At 38.3% G+C, this 8,061-nt stretch overlaps 2 long non-coding RNA genes across 4 annotated transcripts in view; one reads left to right on the forward strand and one right to left on the reverse strand.

Annotated features, from left to right (window-relative positions):
• The window catches only part of LOC123503710, a 3,619-nt gene extending 1,588 nt beyond the window's left edge, over positions 1-2,031 (forward strand). For all 3 annotated transcript variants that reach the window (XR_006674590.1, XR_006674588.1, XR_006674589.1), the window contains exons 2-3: positions 1,146-1,332; positions 1,670-2,031. This is a non-coding gene — a long non-coding RNA (uncharacterized LOC123503710). The remainder of the gene's footprint in view (positions 1-1,145; positions 1,333-1,669) is intronic.
• A 3,539-nt stretch (positions 2,032-5,570) lies between these two features.
• LOC123503834 lies at positions 5,571-7,380 on the reverse strand. Its single transcript, XR_006674621.1, has 2 exons — positions 6,975-7,380; positions 5,571-5,611 (listed from the first exon to the last, which is right to left on the reverse strand). It is a non-coding gene; the product is annotated as an uncharacterized LOC123503834 (long non-coding RNA).
• Positions 7,381-8,061: the final 681 nt, after the last annotated feature.

Consider the following 8,061-nt stretch of genomic DNA (forward strand, 5'->3'; position numbering starts at 1 on the left):
AGCAAGGCGTTTGATAAGGTACCGCATAGGAGGCTAGTGTACAAATTGAGACTACATGGGATAGGGGGTAGGTTAGTTGATTGGATTAGTGAATGGCTTTCTGATAGGAAACAGAGAGTAGTATTAAATGGGGCAATGTCTGAGTGGAAGGAAGTGGTTAGTGGGGTACCTCAAGGATAAGTGCTAGGACCTCTTCTTTTCTTGGTGTACATTAACGATTTAGATATAGGAATTATTAGCAAAGTATCAAAGTTTGCAGATACTAAGATAGCATGTGCAGGTTAGATATAAGAAAATATTTCTTTAGTCATAGGGTGGTAGACTTCTGGAATGCATTGCCAGAGACGGTTGTAAATAGCACTAGTTTGACAATGTTTAAAAACAGATTAGATAAGCACTTAAATTTATTAGATTTATAAATATGTATAGCGCTGCATGATAGTTTTTATAAGAAATTTACTATAGTTAAACAAGACATGATCCCCATGTATGGGGATCACAGATTGTAGAGGAATTCGCTGCAGGACTTAGCCCTGTTAATGGGCCAAATATTTAGAATTAGTATATAATGTATTGTGTACTTGTAAGTGTATCTTTAAGTACTGATGACGAGGTCGCTGTGCGACTGATACAGGATAACCTAGATGGGCCCTGGTGGCCCTTTGTTATCCTATTATTTATGTTATGTTATGTTATAGGTGTTACAGACGCTGCCCTGTTCATGACAACGACTGCGAGTATGTTGTGATAGGGAAGTGGAGTGGAAAGGACGGGAATGGTGGATATGTGGAATAAGTGGAGTATAAATGGACTAAGAGATTGACGAGTGACGTGGGGATGAGAATAGGTGGGGAGGACTAAAGGGAGCGTGAATGGATCGTGGCTCCAGGAGGCAGGCTGGGAACTGAATCAATGTGATAAAAATGGAGGAGAGAGACTTGAGAGGGTGTGGTGCGAATGTTTGTGACGGTTAGGACAGCATGGATAAGAGTGGAGAAGACGTGTAAGGAGTGGTGGTGGTGGTGGAACTGTGTGGAGACGAGTGAAAGGCTGTGGGCAGTGGAGGAGTTTTAAGACAATGTGACGTGTTAGACGAAATTAGTGAACAAGATAATGCTGTTTTGTTCCATATTTGTCCATTACAGGCGTTGACGATCCAAAGGCCTGACTCCACAGCGGTAATGCGTCCCCTCTACTATCAAGGAGAGACTCTACCTTGCACTACACCTTCACTGACAACGCCCACGATCAACACCTCTGCCTCACCACTACCGCAACATCAGAGGACTGTCTTGCATCGCGCCCAGACACTACGTAGATTTCACTAACCAGGTGGATGAGTGTGTGGCAAGATTGGTTGTGTGGATGTGGAAGGATCGGGTGTGGGGAAAGTTTTGAGGGTGTGACGTGGTGTGGCTTACCCAGACTGGTGTGGGGGGTGTGAGAATGAAGGGATGCGAGTGTTATGACATTAATGGGCCGGGATGCTAGATGTACGTAGACACTGGAGACGCAGGGAGAAGGGTGTAAGCGAGTGTAAGACAGTGTTAACGAGAGAGGGGGGCGAGTGAGAGGCTGATTGAGGCAGTGAAGTGTGTATTGTAGGACAGTGTGGCGTGGTACATGTGCAGATAATCTATTCATTTGTTAATTTGTTTGTCCATTACAGGAATTGGCGATCCAAGGCCTGAGTGTAGCGATCAAGGGACTCCACCACCACTGCCGCCGTCCAGCGAGATTCGGCTCCACATCTCACACCTTCCGCCGCCGTCCCAACACCACCACCATCAAGGATTATGCACGGCACCTTGACCCTGCGCGGCCATCACCTACTGTGGGTGTTGGTGGCCAGGGTGACGGGGGAGGAGTTGCGGGCAGCGTGACAGTCAGTCTTCCCTCATTCACTGTGGTACTGTGGGTGGTGTGGTGTGGTGCCATTACTCCATTGTAATAAACTGTCTTCACTGCCTCATTGTGGTGTTCTCACTGTACTAAGAGCTGTTGTCAATAAATAATAAATTGTGTAGAAATCTTTTTGTTTTGGTAAATTTGCTTTCCTGGGAATATTTGTGCATGGGTGGTTTGAGAGTCGCCTCAAGCTGGCTGAGGTCACTGTCTCACACCAATATTGCCGCCATTAACCTCCCACTCTCTTAACATACATGGCAGAAATAAAAACACACTGATTAATAATTTAAAGCTTTTTATTTATTATCATGAGCAATACAAAAAAAGGATGAACTAATATGAACAAAATGACTCCTTATGAGGGATAAAATTGAATAGCAACGTAAATTAAGAAAAAAAAAACTGGAAAATCCTCAGATAAAAAAAAATGGTCCAAAATACTGCACTACTGACCAAAAATTAGGAAAAATTAGTAAAAAACGCCAAAAAACCCAAAAATGACCCCTAAAAACTGTACTAAGTCGAACCTCAGAAAAAAAAATGGTCCAAAATACTGCACTACTGACCAAAAATTAGGAAAAATTAGTAAAAAACTGGCCAAAAAACCCAAAAATGACCCCTAAAAACTGTACTAAGTCGAAAATACTCTAAAGAGTCTCCGGAGATAAGGTGGATGCATATTGGAGCTAAAATTAAATACAAGAGTCTCCCTACACTTTTATTCAATTTTTGACATTATTACACATTGCCTGCAAAAAAAACCCACAAATATTTTCAACTGAATAAAACAATATATATACAAAGAATACAGAGAAAGTCTACACAAATTTTCAACTTAACAGTATAAAAAAAAATAGTCTACAATGATTTTCAACTTAATAATATATATTATATAAAAGAATTTAAGTCTACAATAAATTTCGAGAGAGAGAGAGAGAGAGAGAGAGAGAGAGAGCAATCAAAGTAAACAATCAAATAGTAATAATATACATGAAAACAACATTTTTAAAACAACACACACACCTTAATCTTGTGCCCTCCATACACCCTTGCTAATGTCATTAAAATGGTCTAATGGTACACAAATCTCAAGGTAAAAATGTGTCCCAGTACTGAATTGATTAAAATAGTGAAGGCTGTGGCCATTAATCCTTTGACCACCATAGACCCTTGCTAATATCAATAAAATGGAGAGGTGTATGGAGATCACAAGATTAATGGCCACAGTCTTCACTATTTCAACCCCTTCAGTACTGGGACACATTTTACCCTGAGATCTGTGTACCATTAAACCATTTTATTGATATTAGGAAAAGTTTATAGACATCAGAAGGTTGATGGTCACAGTCTTCACTATTTCAACCCCTTCAGTACTGGGACACATTTTACCCTGAGATCTGTGTACCATTAAACCATTTTATTGATATTAGGAAAAGTTTATAGACATCAGAAGGTTAATGGTCACAGTCTTCACTATTTTAACCCCTTCAGTACTGGGACACATTTTACCTTGACATTTCTGTACCATTAGACCATTTTATTGACATTAGGAAAGGTCTACAGAGGTCAGAAGATTAACGTCCACATTCTTCATTATTTTAACCCCTTTAATACTGGAACATCTTGAGATTTTGTGTACCATTAGACCATTTTATTGACAGTAGGAAAGATCTATAGACGTCAGAAGACTAATGGCCACATTCTTCACTATTTTAACCCCTTCAACATTGAGACACATTTTTACCTTGAAATTTGTGTACAATTAGACATTTTATTGACATCAGGAAAGGTCTATAGAGGGCAGAAGAATAATGGCAAGTCTTCACTATTTTAACCCCTTCAGTACTGGGACATATTTCTACCTTGAGATCTGCGTACCATTAGACCATTTTATTGACACTTGGAAAGATCTATGGAAGGCAGAAGATTAATGGCCATAATCTTCACTATTTTTCCCCTTCAGTACTGGGACACATTTTTACCTTGAGATTTGTGTACCATTAGACCATTTTATTGACATTAGCAAGGGTCTATGGAGGTGACAAGATTAATAGCCACAGTCTTCACTATTTAACCCCTTCAGTACTGGGACACATTTTTACCTTGAGATTTGTGTACCATTACATCTTTTCATTGCCATGAGAGAGAGAGAGAGAGAGAGAGAGAGAGAGAGAGAGAGAGAGAGAGAGAGAGAGAGAGAGAGAGAGAGAGAGAGAGAGAGAGAGAGAGAGAGAGTTGTAAAGGCAGAATGACAAGATTTCTGTATTATTAAGTGGAGAAACAGTCTTGAAAACCCTGCCAGTCATCTGTGTGGCCTTGGAAAACAGTGGTGGTGAGAGAATAAGGGTATTTTATGGTTCCTGAGGCAGAGTGACATTTCTACAATATTAAGTGGAGAAACACTCATGAAAACCCTGCCAGTGATCTCTGTGGCCTTGGAAGGCGTGTTGTTGAGACACCAAAGTGTTTGTGAATACAGGCCTTTGTCTGACACACAAGCAGCAACAATGCACATTCTTCATTCCCTCTGAGTTCAGTAAGTGAAGGAGTGAGTGAGTGCTGAGTGAATCTCTTAACAAGCACACTGCATCTTTGTCCAGAGAATCCAACACTTGCTTCACAAACTCATGTGGGGGATTGAAATAGTGAAGACTGTGCCCATTAATCTTGTCACCTCCATACACCCTTCTTAACCCCTTCAGTACTGGGACACATTTTACCTTGAGATTTGTGCACCATTAGACCATTTTATTGACATTATTGAAGGTCTATGAAGGTCACAAAATTAATGGCCACAGTCTTCACAATTTTCATCCCCACATGAGTTTGTGAAGCTGTACAAAATCACCAAATAGTCACCACAAGGAATATGGAAATGTGTCATGGTACTGAAGGGTTAATGTCAAAAAGGGTATTACCATAGCCAAACTTTCTTCAAATGCCCTCAAAAACATGCCAAATGGTCTTAAAATACCATAAAAACATGCCAAATAGTCTTAAAATACCATAAAAACATGCCAAATGGTCTTAAAATACCATAAAACATGCCAAATGGTCTTAAAATACCATAAAAAACATGCCAAATGGTCTTAAAATACCATAAAAACATGTCAAATGGTCTTAAAATACCATAAAAACATGTCAAATGGTCTTAAAACATAAAAACATACCAAATAGTCTTAAAATACCATAAAAACATGCCAAATGGTCTTAAAATACCATAAAAACATGTCAAATGGTCTTAATATACCATAAAAAACATGCCAAATGGTCTTAAAATACCATAAAAACATGCCAAATGGTCTTAAAATACCATACAAACATGCCAAATGGTCTTAACATACCATAAAAACATGCCAAATGGTCTTAACATACCATAAAAACATGCCAAATGGTCTTAACATACCATAAAAACATGCCAAATGGTCTTAAAATACCATACAAACATGCCAAATGGTCTTAAAATACCATAAAAACATGTCAAATGGTTTTAAAATGTCCTTATAATTAAAAATGCCAAACTGCTAATCTATCCTAACTATTCTTCATGGCTCCAGGTGTTGTCTTGTACTCTGGGTGTTGCTGATGGCTGTAGGTGTTGTAGAAGGCTTGTGTTGTGTTGTGGCTTGTCTTGTCTTGGCTTGGTGGTGCAGTGTTCCAGCAGCAGTGTCTCTCCTTGGCAGCATTCAGGGACTTGACTTTCCTGTAATGAGAGGTGCACTGTTTATATTGAGTCACCTTCACTATTTTGTAAACTGAACTGAACGCAACTCAAATGCCGTTAAAACATGTCAAACTTTTTTAACTGACCTCAAAACATGCAAAACTGTCTTAAAATCCTATCAAAACATATCAAACTGTCTTATAATTTCCTCAAAACCTGGCAAACTATCTTAAAATGCCCTCAAAACATACCAAACTGTCTTAAAATGTCCTTAAAACATGACAAACTGCCTTAAAATGGCTTCATAACATGCCAAATCTGTCTCAAATTAAAGATGTACTTACACATTAGTAGACCAATTCAGAAAAATGAGCTTTCACCTAATCTTTTCAATTAAATAGAAAAAATTTTTGTTTATTCTAAATTTCTAGTGTATTGCTATGATCTTAAATAATTAATATGCAACAAATTATACACAATGCACATGATTACAAAACAGAATTGTTACTTTCTTAGTTATGGAAATTTTACATCCTTAGGTTAACACAAGTAACTCAAAAATTAAACTTGCATTAAAATCAATATACATATATAATTCAAGCTTCCACCTATTCCAGTATGATATCTTGGAAAAGGCTACCACTACCACTGTTAATTATAAATCAAATAAGAATATGCTGTTATTTACAATAATGCAAAATGCCTAACTATATATATATATATATATATATATATATATATATATATATATATATATATATATATATATATATATATAAATTGCACTCAAAATCTGCCAAACTGCCTTAATATGCCCTCAAAACCTGCCAAACTGTCTTAAAATGCCATCAAAACATGTCAAACTATCTTAAATTGGCCTCAAAACCTGCCAAACTGTCTAAAATTGCCCTCAAAATATACCAAACTGTCTTAATATGCCCTGAAAACCTGCCAAACTGTCTTCAATTCACTTCAAAACCTCTCAAATTGTCTTAATATACCCTGAAAACCAGCCATACTGTTTTAAATTGCTCTCAAAACCTGCCAAAATGTATTAAAATGCCCTAAAAATGTCAAACTCTCAAAATGCCCTTAAAACATGCCAAACTATCTCAATATGGCCATAAAACATGTCAAACTGTTTTAAAATATCCTCAAACATGCCAAACTGTCTCAAAATATACTAAACTGTCTTAAACTGCCCACCAAACACATCAAACTGTCTCAAAATACCCTCAACACATGCCAAACTATCTAAAATGCCCTTAAAATATGCCAAACTGTTTAAATATACCCTCAAAACATGACAAACTGCCTCAAAATTCCCTCAAAACCTTAACTGCCCAACCTAACCTAATGTAACCTAACCACACCTCCCCACACCTCACACCACACCACTGACCTGCATAAGGAAGAGAGCCGTGTGACCTCAGCGTTGAGTGGCCGAGGTACCTCCTCTCGGGTCACAGTGAAGTCACATTCCAGGGAATCCTGTGGCAAAGGTCAGAGGTCACACAGGTCAGGTCACACTGGGATAGTAATAATAGTAATTGTATTAGCACAGGAGGAGGAGGAGGAGGAGGAGGAGGAGGAGATGTCAAATTGTGTTAAAATGTCCTCAAAACCTGACAAACTATCTTAACCCTTCTTGGCTTACGGTGATCGTACATGAATGATGATATTGTTCCGTCCAGAGAGACGGCGATCGTATCGGTAATCATGATTTTTCCCGCTTGACATTTGAAGATTGGCGCGGGGCTGTGTCATTATTTCTTGGCATTGCTCGATAATGAATTACTGGATCATATAGTGACTGAAACCAACTGATATTTCTGATATTTCAAAATTACCCGTGAGTAGGGAACGGAAAATAAATTCATCCACCGTAAGCCAAGGGTTCAAATGTCCTCAAAACATGAGAGAGAGAGAGAGAGAGAGAGAGAGAGAGAGAGAGAGAGAGAGAGAGAGAGAGAGAGAGAGAGAGAGAGAGAGAGAGAGAGAGACCTTAGTGTTTTAGTGTGTGGAGGCCATAAATTCAGTGTTATTGAAGCAGTGGTCTTAAAATGTCATCAGAACCTGCCAAATTGTCTTAAAATGCCATCAAAACCTGTCAAACTTTCTTAAATTGCAGTTAAAATCTGCCAAACTCTCTTAATATGTCATGAAAACATGTCAAACTGTCTTAATATGCCCTTAGAACATGCCAAACTGTCTTAAAATGTGTTCAAAACATGCCAAACTATTTTACCATGGCCTCAAAACCAGCTAAACTGTCTCAAATTTCCCTCAAAACATAACAAACTACCTTAATATGCCCTCCAAATCTGCCAAACTGTCTTCAATTTCCCTAAAAACCTCCAAAATTTTCTTAATATACCCTCAAAACATACCAAACTATCTCAATATGCCCTCCAAACTGTCTTAAAATGCCCTCAAAACATGTCAAACTGTCTCAAAATGCTTTCAAAACATGCCAAACTGTCTCAAAA

Source organism: Portunus trituberculatus, chromosome 14 (assembly GCF_017591435.1).
Source record: "Portunus trituberculatus isolate SZX2019 chromosome 14, ASM1759143v1, whole genome shotgun sequence".
NCBI lineage: Eukaryota > Metazoa > Arthropoda > Malacostraca > Decapoda > Portunidae > Portunus > Portunus trituberculatus.